Source organism: Vipera ursinii, assembly GCF_947247035.1.
Source record: "Vipera ursinii genome assembly, chromosome: 3".
Lineage (NCBI taxonomy): Eukaryota > Metazoa > Chordata > Lepidosauria > Squamata > Viperidae > Vipera > Vipera ursinii.
Genome location: NC_139516.1, coordinates 160,038,340 through 160,053,469, shown reverse-complemented (window position 1 = coordinate 160,053,469; position 15,130 = coordinate 160,038,340).

Genomic DNA, 15,130 nt, shown 5'->3' with positions numbered 1-15,130 from the left:
GAAAATAGATTCTGGGACTGAGAATCAACAAACTTCATCCCCAAAACTGCATGTGGTCTATTGGATCTTTGTTGTAATTCCTTTTGAAAATTGGCTGTGCAGTTTCTTGTCATGCCAAGGCATGAAACATGAAAAATGCAATATAACCTAAAATAGTCCCAACATAGTTTAAAAAAAATTCAACACTCAACACAAATTGGATTTTATACGGTGTGGTTTTGTATAAATGGAAATGGCTTCTTTCAGCTGGCAGCAGGGCAGCCAATCTTTCTGAACAGCTCTGTCATAGTCATTCCCTTGCAAACTGAAATGCAGTGTTGGAACTGAGGTTCCATGTGGGAGAGTCAGTGAAAGTTGGATAAACTGCACTTGTTACTAATGTAGGGCTAATAGTGCACAATTCCATGAAGTTCCTAGATCCTTTTTTCTACCCTATTAATCATACCACGTGGAAATTCGTGTTGTGATGCCTTCCTTTGTTCCCAAAAAACCAAAACCAATGTAGTTGATTATCCACCAAGTTTATTGCATTTATGCCATCTACATAAATTCATCCAACAAGTCAGACTTGCTTGCAGGCACATAGCCAGTGGTGGGATTCAAATATGTGAACAACCAGTTCTGTGTGTGGATGCTGCTTCTGGAAGTCCATTCTGGGCCTGGGCAACAAAAAATTAGCTACTGGTTCTGCAGAAGTGGTGCCAACCGGCTGAATCCTACCACTTCACCTAGCCACAAAATTGTTGTCCCCCCCCTGGAATAATACAGTGCCACCAAGAGGTTGTGTAGAGATATATATATATTTTTCTCACAGGAACAGTTCGGACAATTTATACTTGAGAAAATGGAAGTACTGCAGCTAAGTCCATTTTTAGGAATATCATGTGACTGCCAACAATTCACTTTGACTTAAAAATTCAGAAACCTCTGGTCTCAGATTTAGTTGTGGGATTTTTAGTTTTGGGGCCAAATATATGCATCTGAAAATACACAATCGAGAGTTCTATTTAAAGCATGCTGCCCTCTGTTCTGAAAGTAGCCCACCTCTTTGAAGTAACTGATTATACACATCAAGTGACAGCTGCAATTAGCATAGCTAAGATTATTTAAAATGAGGCCAGTGCAATATTTGCTGACAGTGAATAGTTTAATTCTACTCCAGATTTAACTATGTGTTGTGTAACTAAATATTTTCTCTATCCATAGTTTGAATATTGTGAGATGGAGAAAAACTTTGGTGCCATATTTTTTGATATTACACATGGTTTTATTCATGTCTTCTGTTACCATTTTATTGGAATCAACGATATTTATAGGAGGTGGATTTTTTAAAAAGGGGGAAATCATTTAACGTACATCTCTGAATATGTTTCGGCTACAAATAGTTGTTCCCTGAAATGGGCAATGGAGAAACCTTCCCTTTGAATTGCGATAGAGTGTCATGAATGATCAATGGCTTCTGAGACCTGAACTCCTGAACTTTTCTCTAACAGGCAACAATTATCTACGCACCTGAAATAAAACAAAGAAAAAGACATGTAACCTTTGCACCGAAACAAGAATAAAATAATACATGAGCTGAAAATAAAAGCAGTATGAAAATAAATCTTGAAATACCAAAGAAAGGGGCCAGAATGCAAGACACAAGAACCATACATTTGTACACTGCTTTTATTCTTTTCTTTTTATTTTACTTCTCTGGCACAGAAGAAGTCATTTCACGTAGCAGAGGGAGGCAATACTAAAAACTGAATTCAAGCTGAGATGATAAATAAATAGATAAGCATGCCTCTTCCAGAATATTTTTGATCCCGATGTTCTGAGATATATGTTACTTCCCCGCCACCCAAAACCTCTCAATATTCAGAGATGCAGATATTGGTAAAAATTGCAAGTTAACAGCAAGAAGGATGCTTTAATTTGGTAACAGTGCAGTTTAGCAATAGTATAGTATAGCACTAAGCATTGACTGCTGGCCAGGTATAATATTAAGGTTTCCCATTAAAGCTTATAATGGATATAATTATTTGGCTATAGCAACACTATCAGTCTAGAAAAATTCTATTACAATATTAAAAATACCCTTTTTGAGGGTCATGATGGTTATAATCACTTGACAACAGCAATCTAGAAATGCAACTTCATAGGGTTCTCTTAAAGTGAGTTACATTGTCACATTTTCTTCTCATTTTGGGGTGTTTTCATAGATTGGCACTTGATAGTCATAAATATATTAATATTCTACTAAAAATGTAATGGGTATTTTTAACATTTTATGACTAAGTAGTGAGTTCACATAGCATTCTGTCCAAGCCAAGCTACATAAGGACCTATAAAAGTAAAAAATAAAGGAATCCCTGTGGGTTTTACTCTACTAGTCATTGTCAAATCAAGGGGGCAGTGCTCATCTCCATTTCAAGCCACTGAACCAGTGCTGCCTGAAGACATTTCTTTGCTCCTGTAGCCAGCGTGACATCACAGAGTGCTGTTACCTTCCCACCAAAATGGCACCTATTTATCTAGTCACATTTGCATGCTTTCCAACTACTAAGTTGGCAGGAACTCTGGGGCAAGGATGGGAGTTCACTCCATCACATGGCCCTTGGATCTTGAACCTAGGCTGCCAGCTTTCCAACAAGTCCAGCATCTTAAGCACTGAGCTACTGACCTGTACCATGAAGATGTTTTATAGGCAAGACTGAAAGAAATATCAAAGAATGTGTTAAGTATTCGGTTCTTGAGGCATTAAGCAAGACGAAGTGTTGAAACAGCAACAGGTTTATTCTAACTCAGAACATAACAGAAGCAAGCTAATAGCTGCTGTGCAGCTATTTATACGGTTGGCCTCTAGGCGGCGACCAATAGGTTTAAAGTAGCAGTTTCCCGCCCCAAACCATTTATTTATTTATTTATTTTAATTCCATTTATATCCCACCCTTCTCCGAAGACTCAGGGCGGCTTACAAGCTTAGCAGTAGCCTTCATTCTATGTATATGCCTGCTTATTAGGGCTTTCGCCACCCCCCAAGCGGCATTATTACAAAGTCAGCTTATTGCCCCCAACAATCTGGGTCTGGAGACAGCAAGCACAGCAACTGTTACATAACACACAGAAAGTAGGTCAGACATTAAGCAAGTGAATTAAAACAGATAAGCCAATACATTACACCCCTTCCCCCTAGATAGCACAAACTCCCAATTGTTTTACATAATTCTGTAGATACTTAGGTGGCCTTTGTGACCGTTCAGAATGTCTAGGGGTTGCAGGGGTCTCCTGGTCTACCTGCTTGCCTGCCAGACTGGGTACACCAGGGCTCTGAGGTTCAGTGGGGTCACAGTGACTCGAGTCCCTTTGACTGGCCAGTCCCGGTAGGCCCAACCCAAAGTCCAATTGTGCAGCAAAATCTGCAGGACTGTCTCTCAATTCAGTATGCCTGTCCTGGTCAGCTGAGACAAATTCTGTGTTTGGAGAAGACTCTTCTACGGCCTTGCCCCCGTCACCCTGAACAAGAGTTCTTTCAGAGTGTGCAAGCTGCTCTGTTCGACTGCTGTCCTGTGGGCCAATTGTCTGGCCCTCTCAGGAGTCCTGAGCCAGAGACTGATCTGCTAGCTGCCGATGGAGCTGATCAATGTGCCGGTGAATGACTTGTCCATCTTCCAGGACCACCTTGTAGGAGAGTGGTCCTGACACTTTAACAACCCTTGCTGCCACCCACAAAGCCCCTTGCCCTTAATTTCAGGTCCAAACCCGGTCACCCACTTGTAAGCTTCTCAGTGTCTTAGGCCATGCCATGTCTGAGGCGACTCTGTTGGGGGTGCAGCCTGTCCAATTTGATGATTAAACACCTACCCCAACAAAGCTCAGCTGGGCTCTTTCCCGTGGCGGTGCAGGGTGTTGTATGCTGGTAGAGTTGAAAATCAGCCAGCCTGTGGTGCCAATCCCCTGTGACAATTCGTTTCAGGGATTCCTTGGTTGTGTGGACCAGCTGTTTTGCTTGATGATGGGTGAAAAGGAGCCGACATGGCGTGCCTTATGACATTTGCCCTGAGGAAGGCCTGGAATTCTGAAGCAGTGAACTGAGCCCCATTGTCAGAAACTAAGATGTCTGGAAGCCCATGTGTTGCAAATAGTTTCCACAGCACCTGGATGGTCCTAGCAGTAGTCATAGTGGAAATTGGTACCACTTCTAACCATTTAGAGTGGCTGTTGACCACTATTAAAAACAGCTGCCCCTGAAAGGGCCTGGCAAAATCAATGTGGATTCTTGACCATGGTGTGTGTATGTCCTCCCATCGGTGGACAGGAGCCTGCGGCATCTCTGGTCTGGACTGTTGACACGTGTAGCAACCATGTAATTGGGCCTTGATAGCTTTATCTAGCCCTGGCCTCCAAAGGTAGCTCCTCGCCATTGCCTTCATCTGGACTATTCCCGGATGGCCTTCATGCAGAGACTGAAGAACCCTGACCCTTAATGAGCTGGGGACTATGACTCTACTGCCCCAAAGGATGCACCCTTTATGAGCTGAAAGCTCATCCTTTCTCATAAAAAAAACTTTGAAATTTGGGCCCTGGACATTTGTCTGCCCATCCTGTGTGAACCGAAATTAGCACACAGCTGTTTTGTCAGCTGCTGTCTCAGCAGCTACATCTCCAACATGGAAAGGAGATTCTGGCAAGTCCTGTATGGCTAAAATGCATGCAGCCAGAGCCAGATCTGGCTCCACATGTGGCAAGGACACTCTGCTAAGGCTGTCTGCATGGCCCATTTCTTTGCCCGGTTTGTGAATCAGCCTGTCGCTGTAGGCTGAAAGGAATATAGATCACCTCAGCATTCAAGGAGACAGAATCTGAGGTGTCTGCCTGTTTGTAGTGAACAACCCTAGCAATGGCTTGTGGTCTGTGAAGACCGTGAAATGGCAGCCATACAAATAGTCGTGGAACTTTTTAACCCCGGCCACAATGGCCAATGCCTCCTTGTTAATCTGCATGTAATTGCACTCTGCAGCAGACAGGGTCCTCGGATAATAAGTGATGGGAGACTGTTTCTCATCAGCAGACAAATGGATCAATACAGCCCCAACCCCATATGGGGATGCATCACACGCAATGCAAACTGGCAGCTTTTCATTAAAATGAGTGAGCACCGAGTTCGAAGACAGCAGTGATTTGACTGCCTGGAAACTCTTTTCATGGACATTGGTCCATTGCCATTGAGTGTTTTTGTCTAAGAGCTGGTGTAATGGCTCTGCCACTGTGGCCTTATGTGGGAGGAAAGCATGGTAAAAATTAAGAAGGCCCAAGAAGACTTGAAGCTCCCCTTTAGACCTAGGGCTTGGTACCTGCTGAATCGCTTTCAGCTTTGAATCCGCCAGATGAATGCCATCAGCATTGATGCAGAATCCCAGGAACTCAGTTGACTGCACCCCAGTCTTTCATTTCTCTTTTTTCAATTTAAGTCCCGCTGTGCGGAACCTCTGAAGGATGGCTCTAATCCATTCAGCCAGGACCTCTACTGATTCACCGGCAATGAGCACATCATCAAAGTAGGGGCAGACCCCCGGAATACCCTTGAGCATACACTCCATCACTGCCTGAAAAATCCATGGGGCTACACTCACCCCAAACTGTAGGCGCTTGACCTTGAAGGTCCCTCGATGGGTCACAATGGTTTGGGTGGCTGCTGTAGCCTCATCCACCGGCAGTTGTTGATAGGTCTGTGTTAAATCTAATTTAGCAAACATGTGGCCTCCCTGCAAAAACACCAAAATATGGCTGACAACTGGCACCAGGTATGCGTGCTGTTGAAGTGCCTGTTTAATGGTGCACTTATAGTCAGCACATATGCGTATTTCTCCATTGGCCTTAAGTTGTGTTACTATGGGGGTCTCCCACACCCCACTATCTACAGGCTGTAATACTCCCTGATTGACCAGCGTATCCAGCTCTGCATCAATTTTGGGCTTTAAAGAGAAAGGCACTCGACAAGGCTTCAACTGGATTGGCATTACCAGGGGATCAAGCTTGAAGGCTATCGGAGTACCCTTGTACTCTCCCAACCTTGGACTAAAAACATCCATGAACTCTTGGCGGACTGAAGACAAGTCTGCCGCCTGTGTTCGGTGAATGCCGGTTACTTGGATGCCCAATGCATCAAACCAATCGAGCCCTATGAGGCTTGTGTGCTGGCCTTCCACCACCACAACATCTAGTGGGCCCATAAACCCCTTGAAAGTAACCAGAAATGTGGCTTCACCCTTTTCTACCACTTGGGAGTTTTGGAAGTCTGTGAGCAAGAGGTTAGAAGGCAGAAGTTTGATCCTTCTGTTGCTGTGGTTGCATATGTGCCGGAAGATTCTTATAGAGATGATGGACACAGCTGATGGACATGGGGCTCTGGTACCTCTCCTGATTAGGTCTTCCTGCTGACAGTCCCTCTGGTGACCTCAGCAGACAGCAGAGATGTGGCCTGGTTGTCCACATGCCCAGGATGTTGCTGTACAGAATCGGCATTCCATGCATTGATGGCAGCCTCTGCAACCCATGCACCTAAGAAATGGAACTGCCTTGTCAGCTGGCCTTGGTCCCTTTTCCTGGTGCCTCTGTAGCTTGTCGACTTCGTAGTCTGAGTCAGTGTCTTCCATTCACTCGGCGTCCTCATGGTGGACGGCTTCAGTGCTTGGCATGCTTTTGGAGGGCTGCAGTGCCTTAACGGCCCCTCCAGCGGCTTCATCCGCCATGACCTCCTTCAAGGCCTCCTGTAGCGAGAGAGTCTCCTTAGTGAAAAGTTTTTGTTGGAGCTCTTGATTCCTGAGTCCACAGACTAAGCAGTCCCTTAGTCTCTCCTCCAAATCGGTGAAATTACATAGTCGGGATGCTTGACGAAGAGCGGCGATGAATTCCATAGCCGACTCACAGGGCTGATACTCCCACTGCTCAAAAGCGTGCCTCCATGCTATGACTGCCAATTTTGGCTCAAAATGGTCTTGGAGCTTTTTCTTCAAGTCCGCATAAGTGATGGACTCTAGTGGCGCCGGAGTGACCAAGTTTTCGGCGCTATCGAAGGTGGCTGGGCCGCACACACAGAGGAGGGTTGCAGCCTTCAGGCCATCTTTGCCAACTTGATTTGCACCTAGGTAGTTTTCTACACAGGAAATGTAGAATGCCCATCTCTCCGGATGTGTCACGTCGAATTCTTCGAGTTTTCCTACTTTCGCCATGGTGAGTTTCTTTTGTTGCTTGTTCCTCACATTGCCTTGTGCTGCTGGCTTCTGCGTAGGCCCTAGGATGGATCCTTAGGGTGGGGTGGTCTCCAGTGTGGCTTGCTAGGCAGACCGAGGGGGGGAACATAGTTCCTGCCAGGCTCTGGAGCTGGCCTCACCCTCTAGTGACTTCAGGCTCTTATTATGAAGCAGCACATCCCACCTTTGTTGCCATTGTTGAATATTTGGTTCTTGAGGCATTGAGATGAAGTGTTGAAACAGCAACAAGTTTATTCTAACTCAGAACATAACAGAAGCCAGCTAATAGCTGCTGCGCAGCTATTTATATGATTGACCTCTAGGTGGCGACCAATAGGTTTAAAGTAGAAGTTTCCCACCCCAAACCTCATTACCAGCCTGGAGACAGCAAGTCTATCTCAGCACAGCAATCATTACATAACACACAGAAAGTAGGTCAGACATTAAGCAAGCAGTCAGACATTAAGCAAGTGAATTAAAACAGATAAGGCCAATACATTACAGAATGCATTTAAACTTTCTTAAGAGCAAACAGAAGAGATTTCACTATCTCCTGAGAGTTTTACATCTTCTCCATGGAAGTCTGAGTGTTTGAGTACATTCAAGAATTCCTCAAAATGGGTTTTGCCAAAAGAAAGAAATAGATAGAGGAGAATTCTAAATATGAATTGATTAAAAAAATATAGTGACTTTGGATCTGTTGTGTGTAAAATGAATTACAGAATTCTCTGTTGCTACCAGAGGAGCAACAAATAATAAGTGCTGGATAAAAAGCAGCTTGGCTAGATGGTGAATACTTGTTGTTAAAGAAAAACATCTTTTTCCCCCTCCTTTTTCTTGTTTATTAATATTAATAAATATTAATTATTAATATTAATATTTAGTTTATTAATATTGTGAGCATTCTTGTATCATATCAGTAACAGTGTGAAACAAAATGCTGGACCAAATAGTCTTTGATCTAATCTATTGAAAGTTTTCTTATAATTTAATGGCTTTGCCGGAAGAGTGATGGAAGGGCCATGACAGATGTACGTAGAGAAGTAGCAAAGGTGAATGATAGATCACTGAATACAGAAGTAATTCTGTATGTTGTTGTTATATGGAAACTAAGAAGAGATCAAACTTTATTGGGCCCCCAGTGGCATCATATGATCAGGTTTGGCATAGTTTTGGCATAGAACAAGGCTAATTTTCAAGTTTAGGAAGAAAACTTTTTTTTATTATGTCTGAATTCTGAGCCTGAACAACACTACACATGATTCTTAATTACAATAATCTTTGCAAAACTTTATCATAGGGTTAATCATATAAGTATAAATACATACTGTACCTTGAATTCACTATTATTTTGGTTTTTGTGACTTAGCTGATGATATCATTCTTTTTACAGATCATCTTATAAAATACCTGGAAAGTGACAAGCAGTATCTAACATTCCAAATGGATATTATTGAAGTCAGGCATCACTTGCACATAAATCTTGCCCATTATTTTGAGAACACTGACAGAGTATTTTTTATAAAGTTATACCTCAGAGCAAGCTATTAAAAATAGAAATGTAAAAAGACACTGTCCAGTAAAATAGAAGTACAATTTTTAATGAAAACACAAAAAACAACAAACTAGGCAACATGGCAGAAAGAGTAATCCTGCCAAGAATATACTTATGAATTCACCTTTGAATAAATAACTGCAACACTTTGTATATGTGTCTTTATACTGTTATCTTATCCTGAAAAGGAAGGAAGGAAGGAAGGAAGGAAGGAAGGAAGGAAGGAAGGAAGGAAGGAAGGAAGGAAGGAAGGAAGGAAGGAAGGAAGGAAGGAAGGAATCCTTTTAGAAGTGTAAGTCAGTTGGTTCATTGGCTATGTCTCTTTATCATAAAACACTTCCATACTATCAGAACAGGAAGTAAGATTTTTAAAATCAAAGGAAATAAGATTTTTTAAATCAAATAGCTAATTTAAAACATAAGCTCTCTACTGATTCTGAAGATTCCCTTTGGATTCCAAAGTTTTATGAATATGTGCATTCATAAAAACTGAGCTGATGGGCTGAATAATCATTACTTGTTTTAAAAAGGGGGAATTTGCCATTTTCCCAGTTCATACAGTTAGAATGAGTGGTCTGTCACAGATGGATAGCATTTTCTTAAACATGCTGTCATAGGGAAGCTGCTTGTAAATGTGGCCCAAGTTACAATCTTGAACAATTCTGAGCTGCATAGATGTTCCCCTGAATATGTCTTTCATGTAGGAGACACCAAAACATTCCCGAGACACCTCATATGTGTGGGAGGATATTTCCAACTTTAGATAATATGAGGTTAAGGGACCCATTAAGCTTCTGAATTACACAGTGGAATAGGTAGTAAAGAGGATAATCTAATCTTGAGAGAGAGAGAGAGAGAGAGAGAGAGAGAGAGAGAGAGAGAGAGAGAGAGAGAGAGAGGACAACTGTTACAAAAGCAGTGAGGAAGAAAACATGGCTTAAGTTCAAATCATGAAGAAAGTATGTGAAAATGTTTCAGACAGATACTCCCCTAATTCAAATGAATTAAAGCATAATCAGATTGCAATACTCATGTCAGCAACACCAAGTAGACTACAGCAATAAATAAATTTCATAGAGGACTAAAATTACTTTTACTAAGATGGGTTTAGTTACAGAATTTTAGTAATTACTAATTAATTTGGGCTCTCAATTGAATTCTTCTTCACGTAGGTGACTTTCTCAATATGCCCTGCCACTACAACAAGGTGGTATCACATGAGGATGTTGTTCATGAAGATATTCCTTATTTAGCTATACAGTGATGATAACTTTATTGTCACTTTGAATGTACACCAAGTGACCATTTGAAGTTACAGTGGCCCTGATGGAAGGGATTTATGATTGTTCCTTGTGGTTGCAATTATAGCGATTGCACTATCCCTCACTTACATAATTGTTATTTGCAACCTTCCCTGCTGGCTTCCAACAAGTCAACAGGAAAACTGCAGGAAGTTGCAAACGGTGAGCATGTAATGTCACACAAACAACCATGCAGTATTTGCTTAATGATGGTAACTGGAAGTTCTGCAACTGGTCTTGTAAGTCTATGCAGTCATATGACATAACATTTTACAACTGAATTGCTTAGCAGTAGAATTGTTGGTCCCAATAACCATTGTTAAGTGTGCCTGTAATCTATTCATCCACTGAATATCATTGGGAATGTATCTGTAGCCAGGAGTAGACTGCTAGTAAATTGTAAAGTTATGATAGCTTATTTTTTTTAAAAAAATATACATTTATCATTTATTAACACACATACTCACACACATTTAATTCCAAATACCATGATTTTCGTGGTAAAATGTTGATTCCAAGTAAATGTATTCAGTATCAAACTAGCAGAAACAACCTCATTTTAATGGGGACTAGAATTTCAGGTGGTTTAAAAATTTGTCATGCATAGAACATTAGTGGAAATGGCAAACAGACTGATTTGGTGTCTCTTGCATCTCACTTGTCTCCCTGTTCCAGTATTTCTGGCATGTACAGGGAGTTGTAGGTCCTAGAATTGTGAGTCAAAGAAAAGATATATTAAATATGTGCTTCACAACTGAAGATGTAGGGATCTAAGTGAGGGAACCAGGAGGCTATTAATTGCAGGGTGCTTCTGTCATTGATAAAAACCAGCAGCTTAGTTCCCACCATGATCAATACGGGCTCAGTGAAAATTATGAGGGCAGCATGAAAAACACAATCTTTTCCTGCTGCATGTTCTTAATATCCTTCATTGCTCTAAATTTGGGATGTTTATTTACCCGTTAGGCCTAATAGTCAATGACATATGTCTCTTCCACAAATGTGTCTAATTTATAAAATCATTGAAGTAACCCAACCATCACTAATATGTAGGTAAACAAATCACATTAATAAAGTGTTCTGTGAAATCATACTTTATTTGATCCGTCCTTAATATATCAGCAATAATTTGACCTGGTTAACCTAAAATGATGGTGGGAAAAGGAGAAGAAAAAAGGGCCTCTCGCTACCCACTCTCTCTGTTAAATTTATAATTATTATAAACATATTCCTCCCTAAGTTTGGAAAAGTGCAGTATTTCTCCAAAGAGAAAGTTCTCTAAGACACTGATCATTAAACAGGGCAATCTTATTGTCTAGCAAGGATATCTTCAGCTAAATTGGAATGTAAATTGGTGTTTTGCTACATGATACTCTCTGCACACTCAAAGCAATGTCCAGATTGAAAGAACTGATTGAAAGAACTGTGATAACCATGGCAAGTGTCACTCACAATATTGTCATATAATCACAACCTTGTTCCAATGACATTCTCACACTCGCTACCTATGGGATGTGTACACAAGGACTCCCAAATGTCTATGGAGAGTCTCAGTCATGGAGGTTGTGATTGTCTCAAAGGTGCATTTTCAGAAGGCAGCTGGACTGAACTGAAGAAGCTTCTTGGATGAGAAGCAAAATGGTCTTCAAGGAAAAGCAAAGTCCATCATATTACACAGCAGTATAATTTATTGTACAAGCTTGGAAATGATATATTGATCTTGGTGTTATCATGCAGAAATTGAAGGCATTTGTATAGACAAAGGAAACCAAGGCAAACTCCTATAATATAACTGATATGAAAAAAAATGGACTAGAGCTTCATAAAACAATACTGACACTAAGTTTTACAACAATGTATCTTCATCACTCATTGTGAGGTAACAGTTTTATACATATTTTCTTGGTAGTAATTTCTACTGGTCACAGTAAACATCCCCCCCCCAAAAAAGTGCATGAGGATTGAGAGGTAAGAGTTAAAGTAATCTTGGAAAAAAATAGTTACCCTGAGCTCATATTTGTTTGACTGATATTCTACTTTGCCCATCTATTAGATTTATTAAATGATAGATGGAAAATATTGGTCACCCTATTTATTTTATCATTTTTCTGACTGTTTGCAATTCAGTCCTTAAGCCGATATTTCAAGATAGTAATACTGGAAGTCAATTTAAATGGTTTTTTTTAGTGGGTTGCATCAGTGTTATTACTGAGGTTAAGCTTTATAATATCCCAGCAAATGCATAATTTGTATCATTTTCTAAATTACAAACAAGTGGGATTCTTAGTTAAGTTGTGGAGAAAGAGAGAACGAAAGTAATCTGCATATTACATGGTAATTGTGATGGGACAATACATATGTATATCTACTTCCTTGGAACAGTATATTGGTTAATGACTGAATCGCATTCAGCTTTTCAGGTCTTCCTGTCATCAGCTGGATGATCATTGGAGAAATTGGATGTTTGCCATTGGTCTGATCTAGCACAGTTGTTCTTATAAAGCAATATTAGGACAAGCTTTTAGTTTCTACAGCCTAATTCTCCAGAACTTGCCTGAAAAATCAGTGTGAATTTCTGTGCATTTGTTTAGTATCCATACAGCTCAGAACAGGTTAGATTAATTTCAAAAGCAGATATATTCAGGAATATAGAACCTAACATAGCAGTTCATTAATACATGCACAAACAATTTCATACAGCTTTCCAGACATGTACATATTCTCCAAAGCTCCTGAAGGCAAGACAAGAAGCAACAGATGGAAACTAACCAAAGAGAGAAGCAACCTAGAACTAAGGAGAGATTTCCTGACAGAACAATTAATCCAGGGGTCTTCAAACTCGGCCCTTTTATGACTCATGGACTTCAATTCCCAGAATTCCTCAGCCAGCGTGCCTGGCTGAGGAATTCTGGGAGTTGAAGTCCATGAGTCATAAAAGGGCTGAGTTTGAAGACCTCTGGTGTATAAGCTATTCTCAACATAAATTGGTTAGTTTTGGAGTCTGTCAGCAAAGCATCCTTTATAAATCATCTTCTTGGTTAAAAAGAAACGGAACTAGATTAGATTCCCAATGAAAAGATGCTGGAGCACCAGCCAGAGCTGTTGATTTTAGTCCTGTAGAGTTTAAGATGTGGTCCCCAAAATCATGAAGCATTTTACCAAATTTTAAATGTAGAAAGGGATTTTATGAAATTCCCAAATGAAAAAATAATCATATTAAGTATGAATATGACTTATGCAATTGTAAATGACATCAAATTTAGTTTTGGTACTCCGTGGTCCTATTTGTTTTTTTTTTGGGGGGGGAAGAAACATCCAACGCCTCCCTTCCATTTACCTCTAATCTCAAGTGTGTCATTCAGAACCAAAGCATACTGTATACCTGCCTTAATTTCTTTACTGCCTTTTGTCAGAAAGTTGCAACAGTTGCAACAACTTAGCCAACTAAGAAAACATTATAAAATAATTATCAGGGAATTGCCACCTTAAAAGCAAACAGTTAGCAGTGCCTTTAAAGCAAATTGCATTGCACTGGTGAATTTGCACATATGTTTTTGTACATGTGCAACTCCCTATCTCCGTGGTCAAGCAGTTTGATTTCCTTGTCTGTGTATTTGCACTGTAGTTTCAATGTATAGATTGAAGATTGGCTCTTTCTAATAGGGTATGGTGACAGAGGTAAGGTAGGTTGACAAAGCAACCAATATATTACTGGCAACTAGGCTTGAGTTATGTCAGGGATGCTGTGCAAAACAGAACTATGATTGGTCAACCTAGGACTGTGGAGAGAAAACAGTAGGTAATCAGTTAAATACTCAACTTACAACAGTTCATTTAGAGACTGTTCAAAGTTACATGGGCACTGAAATCAGTGACTTATGACCATTTTTCACACTTATGACTGTTGCAGCATCCCCATGGGCATATGATTTACGTTCAGATGCTTGGCAATTGGCTCCTATTTATGACTGTTGCAGTGTCCTGGGATCACGTGATCCCCTTTTGCGACCTTCTGATGAGCAAAGCCAATGGGGGAAGCCAGATTCCCTTAATGACCGTGTTACTAACTTAACAGTTGCAGTTATTCACTTAACAAATATGGCAAGAAAGGTTGTAAAATGGGGCAATTTCAGAAGCACAGAATAATGTCAGCTTATGATGAGAGTTCTCCAAATGCTTGCTAGGAAGGAAAAGTAGAAAAATATTTGAAATTTTTCATTTTAGAAGTATAAATATAGAATATAAAAATAGAATTACCACAAAAGCCAAATTGTTTCATTCCAATTGCATAGAACCCCTGGCTGATAATTAAACATCCTTCATACTAACCAAGATAGATATAGTCTGGTCATAACATAGGCAGCTACAGACTATGCACATGGTGCTATTTGGATAAATGCCTAGCTAAATCAGTGGGTGACTTTCTTCTACATTTTTCAAGCCCTTGCTTTAATAGTAACAACAACAACAAGCTGAACACAAGCTGATTATTTGGAAGGAATGGAAATGTAAAATAAATGTTGTAGAAAAGGCTAAGAAGAGAACCATGCCATTGGATAGAGATTTTATTCATCTATTTGTCTGGAAAAATAGCCATTAACTGTTAACTGCAAATCACACTAGCTAATTCTATATCAGTACAGTTATACCATTTTAATTGATACTCAATTCAAATCAAACACTGCAAAATCTATAAAAACAAAACAAAACAAAAGCATTATAAGATGTTTTGCAATGACCTGAAAAGATATCAGACTCCATGACACTGTCTTATACCATCATTATATGTCTTTGTGTCATATATAACTGTGCTAATAATTGTAAAGCTCCCAGAACCATTTTAAGAATCTAGTTTTGTCCTTCATTATGAGCCTCAGCAATCTGCAGTCCTTGCCTAATCTGTGACACTAAGTAAAGATGGTGCTGTTTTGCAGCTGAATGGAGATCCATCTGAGAATTTTAGGGTTGTTGACTGGAAGAGCAAAAACACATCAAACAAATACCAGTAAATCCTGGAATGAGGAATATGACAAACA